At 40.5% G+C, this 23,081-nt stretch overlaps 1 pseudogene; it reads left to right on the top strand.

Moving 5' to 3' along the window:
• Positions 1-2,803: 2,803 nt before the first annotated feature.
• On the top strand, positions 2,804-3,499 carry LOC147450531 (uncharacterized; annotated as a pseudogene).
• The last annotated feature ends 19,582 nt before the right edge of the window (positions 3,500-23,081 follow it).

Below are 23,081 nucleotides of genomic sequence, written 5' to 3'. Positions count from 1 at the left end.
TAGATGGCAACGTCATCAACTAACATGGAGGAAAAGATTGCATGCTCGTGCACGCTCTGCAAGTATCAAATCCTGCGCAAGCGTAGGATATGTAATGAGCATGTGCACAAGTATGGATAGTTTTCTAGAGAAACCGTACAGAATCTGCGATATGACTCCTACGGAACGGGCATTGACTTCCGCGACATAGCACCTACATCTGAGAGAGAGAGAGAAAAAATATTATGCGTGAAGGTCCGACCAATATAGATCCATGGATGGAAGTAGAAAAGGGCTTACAGACAGAAGACGACGGCATGGAGGAGATGCTGGATGCCTTCTTCCAGACAAGCGAGGAGAACGCAAACGAAGCAGCACCAGAATCCGTGCGCCTATCTCCTGAAGACATGTTGAGGAAGTTGGCACGTCAACCAATCTACGAAGGCGCCAAAATATCTGTGCTTCGTACTTGTCTGGCGTTTTTGAATCTTCAGTCAGTGTACAGGTGGTCAGATGCAAGTGTCACTGCTTTGTTTAGGTACGTAATTTACAAAAGATATTTTCCGATTGCAACGGTGATGTGCTCGGAGAGCTTTATTTTAATTTAATGTGGCTTAAACAGGTTATTGCGGGAGAAACTTCTCCCGGCTGGAAATGAAATGCCCCCCTCCAGGACAGACGCAAAGCAACTTCTGACCTCAGTTGGCTTGGCCTACAACAAGATTCATGCATGTCCAAATGATTGCATTCTTTTTCGCAATGAATTCGCAGATTGTCTGTCGTGTCCTAAGTGCGGAGCAATGCGCTACAAACAAGATGCAGTTGGCAAGACAGTGCCAGCTAAAGTGTTTCGGCATTTCCCTATTATTCCTAGGATAAAAAGCATGTTTCGTTGTGGTTCCATTGCAAAGTTGATGCGGTGGCATTCTACGAATAGATCCAGTGACGCAACATTTAGGGTGCCCGCTGATTCGAAGGCTTGGAGGCACATTGAAGATACTTGGCCACATTTTAAGAGTGAAGCACGCAATTTGCGTTTGGGCATGGCAATGGATGGAGTCAATCCATTTGGCTTGAGAAGCTCGTCATGGAGCACTTGGCCTGTGTGCCTTATCAATTACAACCTCCCTCCGTGGCTTGCTATCAAGAAGGGTCATTTGATTTTAAGCTTAACTGTACCTGGTAAATTCAAGGCAAAAAACATGGATGTTTATCTAGCTCCACTAGTCACGAGCTCCAAGAGTTATGGCATGGGATCGACATAGCAGATGCGGTTGAACCAGTAGGACAACAGCATGCAAGGATCCATGGAATTCTTATGTGGACTATGCATGATTGGCCAGGATATGGAGAAGCTTCTGGTAATGGTTATTGATTTACAAAATTCTCGCTATCTGCAAGCCCTTTGCCTTGGCCTGATTCATGCTTTGATATATCCAGGACTAACAACTTCGGGATACGATGCATGTCCAATTTGCGGGTAGTCTTTGGATGTGTGCTATTCTACCTCTCTTCGAAAGACAATTTATCAAGGCCACCACCGTTATTTCCAGATGGCCATCACTTGAGCGAAGGCCAGCTTGGTCGCGTCGAATGTCGTCCTATGCATGTACAAGAGTGTCGTCGCCGATGGGAGCAACATGAGGGGCAACCTGTTCCAGGAATGAAACGTTTGTCCATTCTCCATACGTTGCCGTACTGGGGTGATCTACTAATTAACCATTTTCTGGATCCAATGCATATATTCAAGAATGTGGGAGAGCTCCTCTGGAAGACAATCATGGGAATGAAAGGCAATCGAGCTTCACGAGATGATTTGCAGTGGGTTAGAAAGATGCCAGAGCTGTGGCCTTTCACCAATGCAGCTGGTCAAACAAAACTTCCAAGAGCGCCATGGGTATGGCTAAAAAACGAAGAGCGACAAGTGAAAAGGGTGATTTCAGAGTTGAGGACGCCAACAGGATATATGAGATGTCTCAAGACATCATTCACCCGTGACGATCAACTGTCAGGGTTGAAATCGCACGACTGGCATAAGTTCTTGCAATTCATTCTTCCAATTGCGATCAAGGGGTGTTTAACGGAGGAAGTCCGGACCTGCATATACAAGATTTCAGAGCTAGTGCGGTGGATCTCTTCCAAGGAGATACGGGAGGAATCTATTGCAGTCTCAAGGGCTAACTCCATTGAGACAATTTGCATGATTGAGAAGTATCTACCCACAAGCTGCCTAACTATCCAAATGCACTTGCTCGTCCATGTAGTAGTTGAGTTTGCAGTGGCAGGTACAGTCCACAGCCGTTGGATGTTCTTTCTAGAGCGGTTCGTGAAAACAATTAAGGGTTTTGTTCACCAAAAAGCGCGTTCAGAGGGGAGCATGGCAGAAGGATGGCTGGTGCAAGAGTCTCTTGTATTGACGACCGAATTTCTATCCGTTTCTGACCCAGAAATGCCTCGACTGTGGAGCTATGAGGAGGATGCAAGACTGGTGGGAGAGGAGCCACAAGGGCAAGGGGTGCCGAAGAAAATGAACCTGGCCATGCGAGAAAAGATCATGAAGTTCTGTATACTAAATTTAGCACCGATGCAAAAATGGCTTGAAAGGTACGAAGAAGAGAAAGAGAGACGCAATCTAGAGCGACAGGATCAGACGAAGTAAAACGACTAGAGGCTTACCCTTGCTAGACTATCTCGCTCCTCTACCTGAATTCCCTAGAATGGCATGGTTGGACAAGACAATGAGAGCAGCTCGATAGATTGGAGAACCCATATCTCTAGAAGAGGAAGAGCTGGCTATGGATGTGACTGGAAGTATCATACATACATGGCACTGTGGTCTCATGGAAAGCATTTCAGAACACAACAAATTGACAACAGAAGAAACACGTTTGACAAGGGGGTAATGGTTAGTCTTATGCAAAAGAGCAGGACTAGTGCTAGAGACATGAATGAGAGCACTAGCAACCTGGATTAATGTGGTCTGGTGTTAGATATCCTGAAAGTAAGCTTCAGGCAGTTTGAGATGTTTTTGTTGGATGTGAAGTGGTTCAAGGTGATTACTTCTGGTCGCAATGCAACGGTACGCAGAGATGGAAACAAACTTTTGCAAATAGATTCTACAAAGACTTTGACAGATACGAGCGACACATTTGCTCTCCCTGAACATTGTGAGCAAGTGGTCTTTGTACCGGACCCTCGAGAGCGACAATGGTGGTTTGTGGTTCAGGTTGCTCCAAGAAATAAATAAGTATTTGAAGGGCAAGATCTCCTGGAGGAAAGTCAGTCAGACGACGTCCATACTACTGTGACATTAGATGAGATGGATGAAGGTATGGCAGAGGAAGATGACAGATATACGAGGGATGACGCAGACGAGCCAGAATTGACACTTATAGATGAAGATGCAATGGATGAAGACAATCTGCCAGAATGAGTTGGGGCAGAGTTATGTTTGCAATTAGAGATAGACGATGATACAGTGCAAGATCTTATCGATGATGCCTCACTTGTCGAGGCCTAGGCCTGTAAGTGTTTGTGTGAAGACTTTGATTTAAAATTAAGCTTAAAGTTAATTTAAACAACTGTGTTCTGACGCTTTATTTTACTTTCTTTGTGCAGGACTTTAGTATGGCAGACGAGATTCCAAATCCCGCTTCCATGAGTGCAGATGCATTCATGGGCTTCGTTACACAGATGACGCCTTCTCAGATGGCAGAGGCTTCTCAGTACTAGGTAGCCAGAGGCACGGGTACTACGCCTCCGGGCTTCACACCCGAGGGTCCGACGCCTAGGGGGGGACGCCTACGGGGTCCGGGACGCCTATGGGTACGAAGCCTTCTTATCCCATCACAACCGCTTCGACATCGAGGGGTGGGACAGAGGCGGGTACATCCTCATCTCCGCAGAACAAGCGCACTCACCGATCTCGACGATCGTCAGGTGGAGGTGGTGGTTGCTGTGGAGGAGGGTCCACAGATGCTTCGACCCCTCCTCGCTCACCACCCCTGTCTTACCCAGCCACACCTCTCGACACACCTCTTGGCACACCTCGGACACCTTGGGGGGCACACGATCCTAGTGCCTCCAAGCTCTATACTGTACGGGGAGATGGTTCTGTTGACATGGATAGAGTCGGGACTGAGATGCGACAGTGGATTCGCCAGCTCGTGGAGCTGCAATTTTTGACCAGCATTCTAACGTCTTGGGATCAGTAAGAAAAGGAAAAAGTCACTTACATAGTGGAGACTATCCTGAGAGAGTACCAGCCTGCTCAGGGTTCTTCTGTTGTTTCGGCGCGGTGGATCAAGGGTGTTGCACGGGACACCATCAAACATCGACGAGATGCAGCTCGGAAGGCTTTTAGGACCGGCTCGCCGAAGCCTTCGGCCATCCCACACAAGACGTGGCTGCAGATCAAGGAGGATGAGTGGACAGCGGCCACACGGTTCAGACAGCAGCGTGAGGCCGTACAGGTACGACAGATGACTAGGGGGACATCTCATCTTGGTAGTAGAGGCTTCGACACCTTTTGCTATGAGTTTGTGAGTTTCTAATCCAATCTGAACTATGGCGTTTTTTAAAACGCGATGAATCATGTATTCTTATTACTTTGATTTTTGTATAAATGCGAGGAGGATTCAGATGGATATCGCAGAGGTATCTATGAAGTACTGAATGATCTTGAAGCTTCAGGAGAGCCTGTAGACTGGGAGGCCTTATAGTCTCGCTGATCGCTTGAGGTGAGACGTTAATATGTGTGAGTTGATTTAATTAAGTCAGTATATGTGAAGTAATATGAATACTAATTTTGTGAGTTGTCCTATGTGCAGGTTGCGACGCCTAGTCATTAGTGGACCAGATTTCATCTATATGCTTTGTGAGACACAGACACGCTTCTGTGTCTCTTTTCTGTACAAACAGTTAGTGTTCAGACAGTTATTGTTTCCCTTATGGTTATGATTATTTTCATTGTCATTGTATAGTCAGTTATTGTTTCTCTTTTTGGTTATGTTTATGGTTATTGTTAATTTTGTTTATGGTTATGGTTATCTGCATTATGGTTTTGATCAAAGTGGTTATAGCCGGTTATGGTTTTAAGTTATGCTTATGCTTTTAAGTTATCGTTATGGTTCGTTATGGTTTTGCTTTTAAGGTATGGTTATGGTTCGTTATGGTTATGCTTTTAAGTTATGGCTATGCTTTTCAGTTGGTACAGTTGTCTTTCATTGGCCTTAAATCTCATGTGAGATCCTACATGGATAGCATGTAGGAGGCGTATACATGATATGGTTTTTTTTGAAAAGTTTATGTAAAAACAAAGGGAACTCTGCCGAAATTTTTGCGCGCGGGAGCATGGTTGATATTTTGGTGCTGCTCGCTTTCTTGGGCTGAGGGTAGGAAGTCTGGCTGTGGCTGTGTCCATCTTTTAATTGGGCACAAGCCAGGCTACCTGGCCTCTGTCCAAGAAAATTTTTTTCTGCTATGGTCGTCGCTATGTGCGTCGCTATGTCTGTCTCTATGCGCGTCGCTATACACGTCTCTATACACGTCTATACCTGCGTCGCAAATAGCGACTAGTTTCACAGCAACGCGGATAACGACGTACATAGCGACTCTCCGCGTCGATATCTGCGTCGATAACACCTTTTTTTGTTGTAGTGCAAAGTACTAACAAAACATCATCATGGTCCATCAAAACCACTATGGTATCAACGAGAAATTATCAATAAAACGACGAAACTATATCTCTAAAAGAATAATTATACGAGAATCAATGAACGAGTATATCATATAACAAAAGATCATGTACCAATAGTAGCTCGATAGAATTTGGACGATCATCAACTGCTCGACTGAATCGGAATGATATGTAACTGGCCTCTGCAGCAAAGTTACGTCAATAACAAATATATAATTGATGAAGAAAAAATATAATTGAGAAGTTTTCAATTATGAGAAAAATCAAAAGATAAAAGTAAAATTTTGCTTTTCAAACATATTCACAGTCCGCGAACGATAACCCAAAATCGGTGCAGAATTTAGAGAAACTTTCTTCTGCAAAGTTATAGACCACATCAATTCCGATGGCTCAAGCAAATAGTTTCTCATCGATTCCGATGCCTGTAGCGGCTAGTTTCTTCTGCAAAGTTGTAGACCACATCGATTTCGATCCCTTACGCAGGTAGTTTTGCAAATCGTTTTCAATTAGCTGAAAAATCAAAACATAAAACGAAACTTGCTTTTCACGTATGTATGTAATCCGCGAACGATAACTCAAAATTTGTGCAGAACTTGAAAAAACTTCCTTCTGCAAAGTTGTAGATGACATCGATTCTGGTCTCTTGTATGGGTAGTTTTTTGCAAAATCGTTTTCAATAAGGAGAAAAACCAAAAACAAAAAGCGGAACATGCTTTTCAGGCATGTACGCAGTCCACGAACGATAACTCAAAATCGGTGAAGAATTTGGAAAAACTTCCTTCTGCAAAGTTGTAGACCGCATCAATTCCGATCCCTCACTCAACTAGTTTCTGCAAAATCGTTTTTAATTAGCAGAAAAATAAAAAACAAAAAGCAGAACATGCTTTTCAGGCATGTACGTAGTCCGCGAACGATAACTTAAAATCGGTGAAGAATTTGAAAAAAATTCCTTTTGCAAAGTTATAGACCACATCAATTCCGATCTCTCATGTGAGTAGTTTCCGCAAAATCGATTTCAAATAGCAGAGAAATCAAAAACAAAAAGCAGAAGTTGCTTTTCGGGTATGTACGCAGTCCGCGAACGATAACTCAAAATCGGTGTAGAATTTGAAAAAACTTCCTTCTGCAAAGTTGTAGACCACATCGATTCCGGTCCATTTCGCTGGCAGTTTCTACAAAATCGTTCTCAATTAGCAAAAAAATCAAAAACAAAAAGCGGAACATGCTTTTCAGGCATGTACGTAGTCCGCAGACAATAACTCAAAATCGGTGAAGAATTTGAAAAAACTTCCTTTTGCAAAGTTGTAGAACACATCGATTCCGCTCTCTTGCATGGGTAGTTTCTGCAAAATTGTTTTCAATTAGCAAAGAAATCAAAAACAAAAAGCGGAACATGCTTTTTACGCATGTACGCAGTCCGCGAACGATAACTCAAAATCGGTGAAGAATTTGAAAAAACTTATTTCTGTAAAGTTGTAGAACACATCGATTCCGGTCTCTTAAACGAGTAGTTTCTGCAAAATCGTTTTCAATTAGCAGAGAAATCAAAAACAAAAACGCCATCTTTGATACCATGTTGGGAGAGAAAGCGAGAGCACAGAAATAGAACCCCAAAGTGTGTAGAATACACACATGAGATGATGTATGTATAGAGGGGACCTGGGTGCAATATATAGAGAAGCCATATATTGAGTAGCTTCACATATAAGCTCAACAGAAATCCATGTGGTCTACAACTTTGCAAAAGAAACTTCCTCTAAACTTTGCATCGGTTTTTCATTATCGTTCTCAGACTGCGTACATGTCTGAAATGCAACTTTCTCTTTTTGCTTTTGATTTTTTTCCTAATTGAAAAGGATTTTGCAGAAACGACCCGTGTGAGCCACTGAAATCAATGTGGTCTATAACTTTGCAAAAGAAACTTTCTCTAAACTCTACACGATTTTGGATTATCGTTCTCAGACTGCATACATATATCAAATGTCTGTAGATCTGTTCATGGATATCTGTCATGAATATCATTCTGATTCAGTCAAGCCATTGATAATCGTCCAAATTTCATGGAGCTACTGATGGTATATGATCTTTTGTTATATGATATATTCGTTTAGTTTACCTCGTTTTATTGATAATCTCTCGTTGATACCATAGTGATTTTGATGGTATCATGATGATGTTTTGTTAGTACTTTGTTCATGGTGATTTTCGGTGATAGCGTGATAATATTAAGTTGATACCATGGTTATTCTCGGTGATACCATGATGTTGTCTCGTTGATACTATGGTTATTCTCCATGATACCATGATGTTGTTTCGTTGATACCATGGTTATTCTTGGTGATACTGTGATATTGTTTTGTTCATACCATGGTTATTCTCCGTGATACCATGATGTTGTTTCATTGATATAATGGTTATTCTTGATGATACCATGATGATTTTCTTTGATACCATAATGATTTATTTATTTTTATTGATACAATGATGAGGTTTTCTTAATACTTTGATAATATTCATTGACAACACTACGTTGATAATATGTAGTATATACACATGTCATTTGCATCACATAATCATGCATCTTGTACTTTTACATTCATAGTTTATGTACACATATGTTATCGTACATATATATATGTTTTGAAAAGAGTGGCGTCACGAACCATAACTTATGGCATTGTGAACGTAATTATTTCACTAACGATGCTAAAAATATTCATGACTATGTTTTTTGAGTCTATGATCTATGTAGGATTGATCAAAGAATTAAGTTCATGAAGAAAAACTTGGTGGACAATAAAAGATTTATGAAGACATGTTTGGTGATGCCATATTGATGACAAGCTACACGGAAGATTCACGCAGACACTTCTGATCACTAGCTATCGATAGTCTTTACACCTATTTATTGAACCTTTGTATTCGTTATTGTATTTGATAGGATAGGAGTAATGTAACTCCTCATAAAATATTCATTGTAAAAGGAATGATGTAACTCCTCATAAAATATTCATTGTAAAAGAAGTGATGTAGCTCCTCATGAACATTTGTACATTCAATGATTTTTATAATATATAACGGTGGGTGTTTATAGAGCTGTGGGTTTTTCCCTTGATCCCCCAAGGGTTTTTTCATCCACAATTAGGGACCCCTATTTGAGCGGGGACGTTGAGCTTATATGTGAAGATACTCAATAAATGTCTTCTCTATATATAGCACCTAGGTCCTCTTTATATATACATAATCTCAACTGTGTATTCTACACACTTTGGGGTTCTATTTTTGTGCTCTCTCTTTCTCTCTCAACAGCCATGTGGGTTGTGTATCATGTGTTGAATGGATATTATATGTTGAGTCTGAAATTGGAATGCTTCTCTGAATATTACTGACTCTAAATTTTATTGAGTGTTGGAGGAGCGACTCACACATCCATGAAGTGCATGCAAACACTACCTAGATCAACATAATGTCAATCGAGGACACAAATGACACGATAGGCACACGGAGGAAATCTCTTTAGCTTGTCAGGCTGAGACCATCCTACACATACAACACTCTGAAAGGCCAACTAAACCACAATCAAGAACCTCACTACTCTCAACTACACCACCTAGCCACATACACACATACAGAAGGTAACTCACCTAATCATGCCAGATTTGTACGGAACTTAAGGAACACCATCCCCTCACTAGGATACACCTGTCTCGAAGCTTCTACACTCAAAACCATCACTCTAAACCCATCTGCGGAAAATGCGTAGGATGACACTGTTGAATTTTGAAAGTGCTCGAAATTGAAATTTATGAGTACCTATGCGTAGCTTATGTTGCCACGATTCTATAGACTACTAGCACACAGAAAACATACATCATTTGATACACTTACGGCCACAAATAGCTCGTAGATGCGTCGGCATGTGCGCTTCGTCTCGCGTGGAATGCTTGGTATTTTCGCGTAGCTCTCCTCGAGCCTACAGCAATGGTGCATTCGAATCTTCAATGTGTTGAGCGAGCGGGGCGTAGCGAGAGGATAAAGCTCATGCTCACTCTCTTTCTCTCTCACACACTAGACAGCAGTGCTAAAGTTTTGATTATGATAAAAGTATTCACCTTTACAAAATTACCTAGGTACCTTATATACTAAGGCTACCTTAGGTTTAACCAAAAATGGGGTTGAAAGGGTCAAATGGCTTTGTAATTCCAATCTCGAAGTGCCATTGCACCCCGGCTTCTGAAACTAGAATAACTACTCATTACAAATGACCTTTATAACAATAATCCGCAGCATTTCATAACTTGCAAAAGATAAGACTTTGGTACGAAACTTGAGTTATGTCGTGTTGTTGACCCGGTCAACACTCCCCCCTTCCGCGTTCATGTCGTCCCCGACATGACCTAATTGTCGATGGCGATGTGGTCTTTGCTGTCGTTTCGGCTTCATCTGTTGCACTGCTTGTAACTTTGTCGAACCACAACAAGAACTATGATCCATTAGAGCGGACATCTATCATCATAACCATTCATCTTTTGTTATACTCGGATTACTTTTATGTCTGCTCTTCTTCATTGGGGACTTATTTGTTCCTTTGCAATCATGATTTTAGTGTTTTCTGCAGCTTTGTCATTGTAGGCCATTCTTCGACTCGCCATTGACGGGAAGTATGCTATGATCTGACATTGGTGCTCCAATTCATTTTTTCAATTGATTTGAGTAGCATTTCCTTATTGTTGATGTAGAAGGAATATGTACAAGAGGATGGTGATAGGTGTCTTTAGATTAGGGTATGAAACCTGGATGACCAAAGGGAAAAAACCAGGTGGAAAAAAAATGCCTTTGGTATATGCTCTTATTGGAGTTGAGCAGTCCAATCACAAATGCTCTCAATTTGGAGGACATGCCTAGGGAGTGGAAAATTCTAAACCACGTAGCCAACTGGTGACAATTTCTGTTCTTTGGGTGTATGCAAGATGAGGTGTACCTAGTTTTGGTAGTTTGTATAGCTTTAGGCTGCAAAAAAGCAAGCTTTTTATGTAAATTTTATTGCATGACACCCTAGCCATACTCGTTTCTAGGGGCCAATAATTGGTGGCCACATAAAAGGCAAAGAGTGCTAACATACATGAAGGCCCAATTTCTAAACAGACTAAAGAAATAGTATTTTTTGTGTGTAAGAAATCTCTTGTTTTGATCTGTCATGCCTTGTCACAGCATTGTGATAACACAGATTCTTATATAAGTCTCTTGTCACTTACTTAATTTTAAAATAAACTTGTGCATGAATCTTGCATATGCTTAAAGAGAATATTTGGAATTATTGGAGTTCTTTTTGCTCATTTCTTTAAATTATTAGTGATTATATTTGTGAAAAAATTCAACAAATTTCTACATCACTATTTCACACAAGATATCTATAGATGCAAGGCTAATTTCTCAAGACCCGATCCTTCTTGAAAAACCCCAACTTCCAACATTCGCTGTATCGATTTGCACACTTTTCCTGCTAGGCCTCTAATGGTTGGACATTTCATGAAAAGGTGGGTGAGGTCTATGCTAGCCAATTTGCACCCTGAATACCTATTAGGACCTGATACCACATGATTGAATCTTGACACATCTTGGTAGAGCCCCCAAAGGACCTCAATGGTTTTGATCTTAAGTAATGAAGTTTGGAATGTCCTTTAAGAATCTTACATTTTTGTGTGTGCAAAAACTCACAATTTGTGAGTGTATTGTATTGAGCACATCATAAAATCTACAAAATAGCCTCAAGCTCAGGCCGAGCCTAGATGTACTAAAGATTACAACATGTATTTTCATTGCCTCTCACCAAGGCTAAACACAAATGGTGACCTATAGTTCTAGGCTCTTACTTCTCCCATGCTGACAATATGCCATGGGTAGCCCTAGACCACAGTCTCTTAAGTCTTACTTTGTTTGAGCGTATAGATCATTACTCTGATTTCTTGTCTAATCTTTGAGAATCTTGCCACATCAAGGTTTCCCTCAACCACATGACGGTTCCTCGCTTGCCATGCATGGTGAAAGAAGAAGTATGTGATAGTTTGATACATACGAAGAGCAAGGCTACCCATATTCTTGCCACCAAGGAATAGATCAGTCTTAAAGAGCATGATTTTCCATGTCCTTTGGATCCACTTTCATATTTTTCCTACCAGGCCTCTGAGTTCCTAGCATTCCATGAAAAGGTGGTCCAAATCTTCACTAGCTATCCTGCATCCCAAGCAACGATCGACCCTAATTCCTCCTTCCTAGATTTTAACGGCCATAAGTAAACCACCCATCACCTGCCACAAAAAAATCTTTATACACTACGCCACTCTGGCTTTCAAGTATTTTGCATGACTTCTTCCCATCGATCTTGTGGCCAATGTACTTCCATATTTTGTTGAGGGGGCTAGATCACTTACTTGCGTGAATTAATGCATGATGGATGCCTTTAGAATGGGGTTTCCAGAAGATACTACTTTTGGGCCATCTTCAAGCGTTCCACTCAAACCCAAATTCACAAATTGGCATCACAACCTTATCCACCTCTTTTAACACTCTATCGACTAACAATACCTCAAAGCCATTTAGTTCATACTGGGGGGTTATACAAATTGGTGAGCAAGCATTTTCGAGCAACAAAATAATCGAGCAAGTCCCTTCATGCATTCTTTATTACTAAGAGCGAATTGCAGAAGTTGTCATCAAAGTCCTCTGTGATTGACTTAGAGCTCACTTGATCACTACATAGAGGATGGTGAGTCCTAAACCATCTTCCTTTTCTTTGAGGCTTTCCTAATTGCAAGACTATAGCCAATTTTTCAAAACGAGAAATAAACTGGGAAATTTACATACATTTAGTGTAATTATCGGCAAAAGCTTCAAATTTTGAGAGAAAAATTGGGAGAATTTCAAGTTTTCCCTATCAAGGAAAATGTGTTTTTCTAGCTCTGCATTGCCTAAGCATTAATGAGAAAAATGTTCAATTAGCAGTCAAGAGTACCTAGCATTCAAGAGCTTTCCTTGTCGGACAAGCTGGATTAAATAAGTTTAAGTTAAATGATTTCTTCAGCTTGAAAACTGAAGTGATATGGACAAATTCACAACACATGACAGTGCTGCATGTCTTAAAGACAATCTATCCTAATGGGTGTTTCTACACTCTCATTTTTTGAAATCTTGGAAGATACCTTTGCAACCTCATAGCCATGGAAAGAAAACTCCTCGAGCAGCCCAGAGCATTGATCTACTGATGCCATCATCGTAGTAAAATTCATTGTCCAGCTCGTCGTTGCTATTTTTCTAGTGAGCTCCCCTCTATTAGGCTCCCTACCCTGCATTGTTTGAGAAAAAATATTTTTCCAAAGGTATAAAATTCCTTTTCTTGAATTTAGCACAACAGGAAATTTTCAAAAATTAGATTTATATTTCAGGTTTTTACACTATTTTTCTCTATTTTGAGGTGGAATTTCTCCTTTTCCCCTTGCTCTCAACCAGAATTTTTGAAATTGAAAAGCGCACTATATTAAGATGAGACACAATTTTCTCGAACACTGCTACTTTGCGTCCTTGCTCGATAGCTATCATCTCTAGATTTCATTTTTGCCTTGCACGATGCGACGACCCATTTTTGCCCCACCTTTTCGTCCTTCACCCCATGAGGCATCTCCCCTAGATTCCTATTAATCCCACACACTTTCAAAACTTGACCCACCTACTATATGCTCTTCATTAAACAAAAACAGTTTATTCACAAAAGCCTTCAAAGATTGATTTCCCCTTTTGCACCACCTAGGCATTCCCCCTCTTGCCATGCTCGCCATCCCCCTTAATTTCTCCTCCCCGTTCTCTCTTTGTCAGCGTGCCCCCCCGCCCCCCCCCCCAAAAAAAAAACCCTCTTTCTGCCACCTACTACTTGTTGGCTCATAAACCTTGCAACCGAATCTGCCACAATTGGCCCAGTGAATGTGAGAGTTCGTTTTAAGTACGCATTGTGCCTCACCTTCAGTCCCGTGATATATGCCTCTGCTAAGCAGCTCGCTTTTGACTGGCCGATGAGGTGAAGAGGCACAGTCCTAATTTGCACCTCTTCGCCTAGTAACAAGGTTGTAGTTAGCGCCAGTTTTCTATCTGTCCCTCCCTCTCTACCACTCCCCTGCATATGTAAACATCAGCATCGACAGTTTGCCTCTCGCGTTTATTGGCTCCTCTACATGAACATCCAACGCAGCGGTAATGACTCTCTTTGCCTTGCACACTTAGGGATTCCCAAATGTAACGGTCGCCATGGACAGGGGGGAGCAAGTCGATGTTCGGGGTCAGGTTTCGCCTCCACTGGCATCACTGATCTCTTCGGCCTTGTAAAAGCAAGAGCGCGGATGCCAACAAGCTGGCGGACAACTCGGGATGTGATGCATACACGCCCAAGGGCTCAAAACTCTAGATTTGTGAAACCTGTTGAAACCAGTCCGCGCCGGCGCGGACTGGTTCCAACAGGTTTCACAACCTGTGCAATGCTATGCAATCAAATCTATTCATAAAGGTTTTTTATATTTTTTAAATTAATATCAGCTTCAAGAAGCCTTCGTATTTGGGAAAAATCGATTTTAAGAACGTACAAAATACCCTTTTGCATAGATTGAAAGAGGAGTTTTTTCAAAATAACTGGCTTTTCTTGCAATTTAACACTATTTTTTCAATCCTCCCTCCCCACCACACCACCTGCTCGCCTTTAGCCCGAGAGAGAGAGAGAGAGAGAGAGAGAGAGAGAGATAAGCATAGAAGCAGGGGATTGCGTGGGCCTTATTCTATGGGCAAGAAGCAACAAATGGGCAAAACGCAACAATCAAAAGTCCGAGCTGTGAGACCAACGCCTTGCAGTTTCCACTTAAGCGCCCACCTATTCATTTTGACAATTTCTTTTAAAATAAATCGACTCCACCCCCACTGGTCTGCTGCTTCAAACCAGTCCGCGCGGACTGGTTGCAATAGCAAACCAGGGAGCTAATGTTGAGATGTTTTAGGGCGGACGATTATAATGCGATAGGTTGAAGGTATTGGATTGCGGGTACATACGACAGTTTTGACTCCACTGTCAGCACTGATGACGCCTTGCAAGACTTCTGCGTGGCCCTCAGCCCCGACGAGCTGTAGAAGCTCCAGCTCACCCTCAACATCAACGGACTGCCCTACAAGCCTGCCGCTGCCGTGAAATCCTCTGACTTCGCTTCCCGGTGGAGATGTCAAAATGTGTATAATGACTAGCTGTGCTCACATAATGGTAATGTACAGCTTCGAAAGCCTGCTAGGACTAGGCTCAACTGTCCGCGCTGTTGCTGACGAGGACCCCTTGCAAGACTTCTGCGTGACCTTCAGCCCCGACGGGCTGGAGCAGCTCCAGCTCACCCTCAACATCAACGGCTTGCCCTGAAGGCTGTCGTCGCTGCCATGCAATCCTCTGACTTCGCTTCTCGATGGAAATGTCAGAACATGTATAATGACTAGCTGTGCTCACATAATGGCAATGTATAGCTTCGAAAGCCTGCCAAGACTAGGCTCGGATATCCTGGGATTAAATCATGCTCTATATGTGCCATGACCTTGGTTGTTTTCAACAGTGAGAGCATTTGGGCATATGAACTTGCATTTGGCTCTAGGTCCTATCATTTCTGATTATACTGTTCACTATATATAGACTTGTTAGGCAAGCAATGGTCCTCAAGGAAAGTGGTTTCAAAAGCAAAATGATTAGATAAAGTAGCATTTTGGTGGTCCGTGAAAGGCACCTCTTCAAGATTTATTTTATCGTGGACCGGGAGAAGTAAGAGACAGCTTAGAAGCCAATGTTGTACAAGCTGCCAGGGAACTTAAGCAAGACAAGCAGTCTTGACTTGAACTTTTGGTGATTAGTAAATTGGAGCTTTCCACAACTCTTTTACTGCATCTTCTCAAAATACCTTGCCGCTTCGCTTTTGTCTTGGACTCCTCCCTTAAAATATTGTCTAAGACCTCATGCATGCCAGCAACTATGTTCCCAAATCTAGAAGACAACAATGGGTTCCCAAGAGGTTAGTTGAATCTATGATAGCTAGACATGTTAGCCTCTCAATCAATTTAACTTGCTTGTATAAGCACCTTCTAAATTCTTTGAAATAACTCTGTTTTACATAGATTTTCCACTATAGCTATGTCCCTTTCAATTTCTCTCTCAAGCATAGATATCGAGTTCTCTTCAGCAGAAGTATTAACTTCCAAAGGACCACTCTCATTGTGATGCAACCATTCTGAAAGGAAATGACAACCTTCTTATCTTCCTTGGTTGATTTTTTTGATTTTGTAGGCTAGAATTGTCCATTTAACCCCTTTCATGGTCTTGTCCATCTATGTGTAAGGCCAAATTAAAGAAAGTCACTCTCTGTAAATCTGTTTGAGTAAAGAAGACTTTGGGAATCAACGCTTTTCACAACTAAGCAAAGAAGCAACTAATAAACATCTATTTATTTCACATGAGCACCCTCATAGAATAGGCCCTTCATTTGTGTTCTTAGCAAAACTTAACATGGATTAAAAGCTAGTCAAGTATGGTAAAAAGTAATAGAAAAGTCGTACCTCAAGAATCTTGTTGAGATGGCCATGAAGCAGTTGGGTATGCTTGATCTCATCATGCATTGGGCACATTAAGTCATCATCACCAATGCGTACCACATTGATATAGTTATAGCGGGTACATCCACAGCTTGTTGCTCTCATTTCCTCCACCATCCACTGAGTGCCGAGCTAGCAAGAGGAAAGGGAGGGCAACTCAAGGGTGTTGCACTATGAAGCTGAGAGGAGACAGAGAGTGGGCTTGTTTCTACTTGCTTACAAAAGTAGAGGTTTTTCAAGCTTTAGGATGTTCCCGGATAGCATTGTAGGCTTAGGAGGTTGTGTGTTGAATTTTTGAGAGGAGCTATGCCACATGGAATTGAATTATATATGTTTCAAGTATGAAGAGATTGCTTGTGTCTCGTGTATTCAATTTTCATAATGGTTCTAAAATCTCATTTTGTGTCAGATTTGCAGTAGTGAAAGTAATGTGCATGGCATAATTATTTTCTTTCACCATTCTTGCTATTATATCAATTTGCTCGGATTTGTCTTTGCTCGACTTTTTTTTCTCGGTGATTAGAAACCCCCATATTGGGTTGCTAGCAATTCAATGGTTTTCCATCTCTTAATGCTACCTTCCCAGAAGTAAGAAAGTCGAAACAGACCCTTATTATTCACTTTTCCTAGAAGTTTCTATCCAATAGGGTCTTTGTGATGGTTCTAACACTTTAGCAAGCCAGGGGAACGAGCGCAAGATGGAGTTCTTGGAGTACCTTGTATCTTCCCCCCAGTCCAATACCCCACGAGCTCCCTCAAGATGTCACCTAGACTGAGGCTAGACTACATCAAGGCTAGAATTTTGTCTTGAAAATCCACCCCTTTTCAGTTCCCACCTTTTGAACCAAGTTTAGTTGTATCCACCATATCCTTGGTCATGATATCCCAAGCTTGGTCCTGATTAGCCAAGGAGATCATAATTTGGGCACAAAGGACCTCACCATAGGCAGATCGGTTAAGAACTCCGAGACCTCCTTGGTCCATTGGTTTCTTGATGGACTCCCATTTGGACCACTCCCATGGTATGGAGGTTTTCGTGTCGTTTTTCCATAAAATTATATTCTCTGCTTTTAAGAATTCTTTATAGTGACACTTGGCGATCTTAACAAGTGGGCTTGTGAAGGCAATATAAGGGAGCATAAATAAATTCATAACTTTAATCGAGCTCACAAATGGGACAGCATACTCCCACGTTCTCATTTCTTACTTTCCTAAGGACCCAGTGGAACTTTCTTTTGTGAGTTAGGTCCACTGCCAAGGGGGACTCCTAGGTGCTTGAAGATATTTTCTTTTGAGACAATCCCCCTTATCCAATCAGAAGGGTCAAAGGAGTCATTTTTTGACAAGGAGATGAGCCTCAACATCTCTAGTTTACACTTGGAACCCGATGCCACCGAAAACGTTTGCACAATCTCCAGAGCTCTCCTAACAACCTAGGGCCATGCCTTCAAGAAGAGGAGTGAGTCATCTGAGAACAATTTTCCTACGAGCTCGTCATTGCCCAATAAAGTTAAACCTTGTATCTCCCCTCGTGGAGCATTCACTTCAAGAATTGAGATGACACGATGGCAAAGAGAAAGGATTCCAAGGGACATCCTTGCTTGATCGACCTTTTGACCTCAAAGGAGCCCACCATTCTATCATTAAATGGGAGTTTTGAATGGCTATTAGTTCCCACAGTGGGAATGAGGAGACATAGGCGAGGCCCAAAAGCCCATGGCTTCCATGCCATCTTCTATCTATGACCATGCTATTCTCTCATAAGCCTTCTCAAGGTCAAGTTGCAAGCAAAATGCACTTTTTCTTGGTGGAGGTTTCATATTTGATGCCCGCCGTTGATGCCAAGATGATGTCATAGATGGATCTTCTTTTAATGAACCCATGCTGATGGGGAGAGATGATCATGTTTAGTAGGGGGCTAATCTGAGAGTGACCACCTTGGCAATAATTGTATAAGCTATTGACATCATAGTAATAGGATGCCAATGCTCTAGTTGAGAGCAACAAACCTATTTGGGGATGGGTTTTATAAGACCTTTGTTCACCCTTGTATCCAACAACCCTTCGGTAATGGCTTGGCTCGCCAAACGCGTGACTCGGACCTTGAGATCATCCCAAAATTCCTTAAAAAATTCAGCCATCATCCCATCCCAATCAAAAAAGTTCTCCTTGACAAGAGTTTGCAATGCTAGGGAACATTTGTCTTCGGAGAATGCCATTTTGAGGCGGTTGGCTTCCAATTGGGGGACCTTCATCTAGACACTCTCAATCAAAGTCACTCTGACTTCATCCACTTCCTTGGACTGGGTCTCCGGTTGGCCAATAGCTTGGCTTAGATAAATTTTCATTAGACCGACCATCTCATCTTGGTTTTGCATTGCATTCATATTCCATCGTAGAGAGAGTGAACGCGGCCCCGACTTTTCTTAACTTTCAAAGCCCTAAAAAAATGTGCTTGGTTGGAGGCTTCCGGTTGAAGGAATGTCTCCCTGGAGAGAAATCTTGCCTTCTTAATTTCCTCAAGGTGCTCATTAGCCAGGTCAGATTTAGCTTCGAGCCGTCTCTTATGCTCATCCTCAAAAGCTAGCCCAACAACCTTTATTGAGGTTAACTAAGCCATTTTTGTTGTGAGATTCTTGAGGTGGCCTCATTGATTTTCTTAATTCAAGGGTCTAAGATTTTGATCGCTTTTTGAATGCTTTCAACGAATAGGTCCCAAGCATTAGGTTTATTGAGATCCATATCTTGGTGAGGCTTCTGAAAAGACGATCTTTGAAAATATTTTTCCCTGTTAGAAGAATATTTTATACCCCTTTAGGGGTATCTTCCTCTACTTTAGCTTAAATACTATAACAAGATATTCAAATAATCTAAGGAACTTTATAGTTGGTGGAGTTTCTAGCGACTTTATGTTTCTAGCTTTATGATCATAACTTGCAAAACTAATTGGAGATGAAGAAAAAGGAAGACGAGACATGAATGTGGTGTAAGAAGTACTCAAATTGTGACGCATGTCTTTTCGACACAAAGGTTTGAAGTTTTTAATCTTTGTGCCTTAACTTCAATTTTCTCGAGCAAGGTTGATGCCTCTTTCGTCATCAGTCAATCAATAAGAGCATAGAAGGAAATCCGCAACATAAGTTATCAACAATATCTATACAAAATAAGGAAAACCAGTGGTGCTACTATGAAATTAGCAACACCTACAATAAGTTAGTAGTTATGTGATATGAGACCATTGGCACTATCATGCTAGATGATCCAAAACTCATTTGAGTCCTCGAGCCGAGAGAAGTGATGAATTCATCTAACCTACTATTGGGGAGGTACATGCCATAGAAAGTAGCAGTTTATGTCATTTTTGTTGAGCCTTTGTTGTATGGTGGTGGGGTTACAACACTACCATCTGGAGTTTGAAGTCTACAACTTCTCCTTCAACATTCGTCTCTAGTCTTTGCATGCAAAGATATATTCATGAGACAATGCCACAACCCTTCAAAGGAGGGATCCCAACCTAATCCTCCCTTGGGGAGGTCATTATGTATAAATTATGTTTATCGAGTGCGCTCATGGACTATTTTGTTAAAATCTTTATTTGTGAATAATTGAAAAATAAAAGGCATCCTTTTCCTATTCATTTGTAAATTTTTCCAATTCCATTTGGTGATGCCTTTTATATGTAAAAATGCGAGAGAAAATGAAATATAGTAATCCCTTTTTGCTGCGCTCACATGATAGTCACATAGATTTTAACCCCCCCCCCCGGCCGCCCAACAAAGAATCCACCCCTTCCATCACTATTAAAACAACAACAAACAACGACAATAGAAGGTGAGACAAGTGAGCTTACATGGGTCTAAGTGACATAGATCTTGCAATAGTGCGAGTCATAGTTCTTGTCATTGGGGGCATCATTGTTTTGGGAACAATGCATGGTAAGTTTTGTTTAACAATGATGATAGCTACTAGAATTCTTGTAAAAGAGGAGGAAAAAATCTCTTGGGTATGGGTTTCAAATTAGTTGTATACTTTGAGAGTGAAAGCATGTTAACCTGTCGCGCTTTTTGTGCTAGTTAGTAGTTTCAAGTTAGCACATCTTCGAAAATTTGGGCGTCCGGCAAATTTTTTACAAATAATATCAAAATTTGTCGGATGTTGTACATTTGGATTCCTAGTTTCAAGTGCTTTCTATTGATATATCATATGTCATAGATCTTGGAGATGTAGCTCAAGTTATTGTACTAGTTAGCATATGTCAAAATTGTGCTAGTTAGCATTTTCCGGGACATGAAAAATCATGACAAGTTAACATGCTTTCACCCTTGATTGTTCAAATTTATGGTGAATGTGCAGAGTCAAGGTGTACCACTGCACATGCTATGGATGCCAAACAAAGACTTGGTGATGCCATTGTCCTAGAACAATGCAAGGGAGAGGATGATAAAGATGAGGAGATAATCCTAGCACACTGAGCTTGATGAGGACGAGGAGATGAGCTTAATTATTTTAGTATATCTATATGATTTTTATAATAAGGATGCATTAAGTGTATTTCTTGTGAATAGAATTCCTTTCTAATGAGAAGCTCAAATTCTTTGTCAATCTATCATTTTGTCCATCTAACATTTTGATTCATGTGATTATATCTTTTTACTAATTCAAAATACGGATAACCCTAATTCAAAGTGGATCATTCAAAGAGCCTCTTTATTTTTAATAAATCTTCAAAGTGGCTTATATGAGAAAGGCTATGGATAATATCCAATATAATAGCAAATATCTTTGTGGGTAGAGCAGGTATAAACATGGGTTTTCTTCTCTTTCTATTCAGTTTTGTTGTTCCATCATTATATACATTGCCTTGCAAAAGATCTCTGATAGTGATATGAATCTTATAAGAACAATGCACTATCGAAAAAATTGCTCATTGAGAAATCTCATTTTAGCTTCTTCACTGAAACAACACACGAGCAAACCCAGAAAACAAGAATTTTGTTTTTTCTTATACTTGGTGCCTCATTGGAAGTACAAAGATTTATTTAACACTAGTCCTATAAAAAGATACCGCTTTTGTGGCTTTTGCGAAAAAATAAATTAAAAACTAATTAGATTTCTAAACAAAAAATATTCTCAAGGAAATACACCCAATGCATAGTATGAGTTGATAAGAATTGGTGAGAAAATAAATCAAGGATTGAAGTTGTCTTTGCATGGCCATCTCTAAGGACTAATTTGGTAAAATGTGTATAATCTTGCTAAATTGACTCAATGCTAGACCAATTTCTCTTGAAACCCCTTAAATTTCTTTAAAATTATTATCATAGGTATGTAATCAACCTATCACAACTCTATATATGTTGCTTACATAAAGACTGACAACATTTACTACTCACCCACGCTAAGTAGTAAATCACAATTGTACACAAAAAGGCTCTTTCTAGAAAAAAAAAATTTAACTCAAATATGACTCTTAGAGTCTTAGGCACGTCCTTATTACAAGATGCTCAAGAAGTTTTGTAAAGGTTCTATGTCATATGCAAATATAATTCATAAAATACTTTTGTGGCTTTGACAATACTAGTGTTGAACAAAATGCAAGGCTATAGAGAGAATTGTGCTTGGAACCAAATAGGGGCTACTCTATGGCATACTACAACCCACAGTGTTAATTTCTATTGAGCTCCCATTGCTGCTACAATAATGATGAGGATAACCATCACTCCACTCTGCATCACAAAAAAGATAGAATAGGGTTTAAAAGTGTTGAGAGAGAAGGAGAGAACACAGAAGTAGAACCCCAAAGTGTGTAGAATACACACATGAGATGATGTATATATAGAGGGGACCTGGGTGCCATATAGAGAGAAGCCATATATTGTGTAGCTTCACATATAAGCTCAACACCCCCGCTCAAATAAGGGTCCCTAACTGTGGATGAAAAAACCCTTGGGGGATCAAGGGAAAAACCCACAGCTCTATATACACCCACCGTTATATTATAAAAATCATTGAATATACAAATGTTTACGAGAAGCTACATCACTCCTTTTACAATGAATGTTTTATGAGGAGTTACATTACTCCTATCCTATCAAATACAATAATGAATACAAAGGTTCAATAAAGAGGTGTAAAAGCTATCGATTAGCTTGTAATCAAAAGTGTCTCCGTGAATCTGCTGTGTAGCTTGTCATCAATATCGCATCACCAAACATGTCTTCATGTTGTCATCAATATGGCATCACCAAACATATCTTCATAAATCTTTTATTGTCACCAAGTTTGTCTTCATAAAATCAATTCTTTGATCAATCCTACATAGATCATAGACTCCAAAAAAAAACATGTCATGAAAATTATTAGCATCGTTAATGAAATAATTACGTTCACAATGCCATAAGAGATGGTTCGCGACGCCACTCTTTTGACGACATATATACGCACGACAACATATGGTAAATAAAGTATAAACGTAAAAGTACAAAATGTGTGATTACGTGATGCAAATGATATGTGTATATACTACATAAAAAAACATTTGAGAATAACCATGGTATCAACGAAACAACATCATGGTATCACCGAGAATAACCATGGTATCAACAAAATCACTATGGTATCAATGAGAAATTATCAATAAAACGACGTAAACTATATCTCTAAAAGAATAATTATACGAGAATCAATGAACGAGTATATCCTATAACAAAAGATCATGTACCAACAGTAGCTCGATAGAATTTGGACAATC

Source organism: Adiantum capillus-veneris, chromosome 9 (genome assembly GCF_014529385.1).
Source record: "Adiantum capillus-veneris isolate H3 chromosome 9, ASM1452938v2, whole genome shotgun sequence".
NCBI classification, from domain to species: Eukaryota; Viridiplantae; Streptophyta; class Polypodiopsida; order Polypodiales; family Pteridaceae; genus Adiantum; species Adiantum capillus-veneris.
The sequence above is the reverse complement of the archived record's forward strand: the minus strand, read 5'-3'. Positions and strand labels throughout refer to the sequence as shown.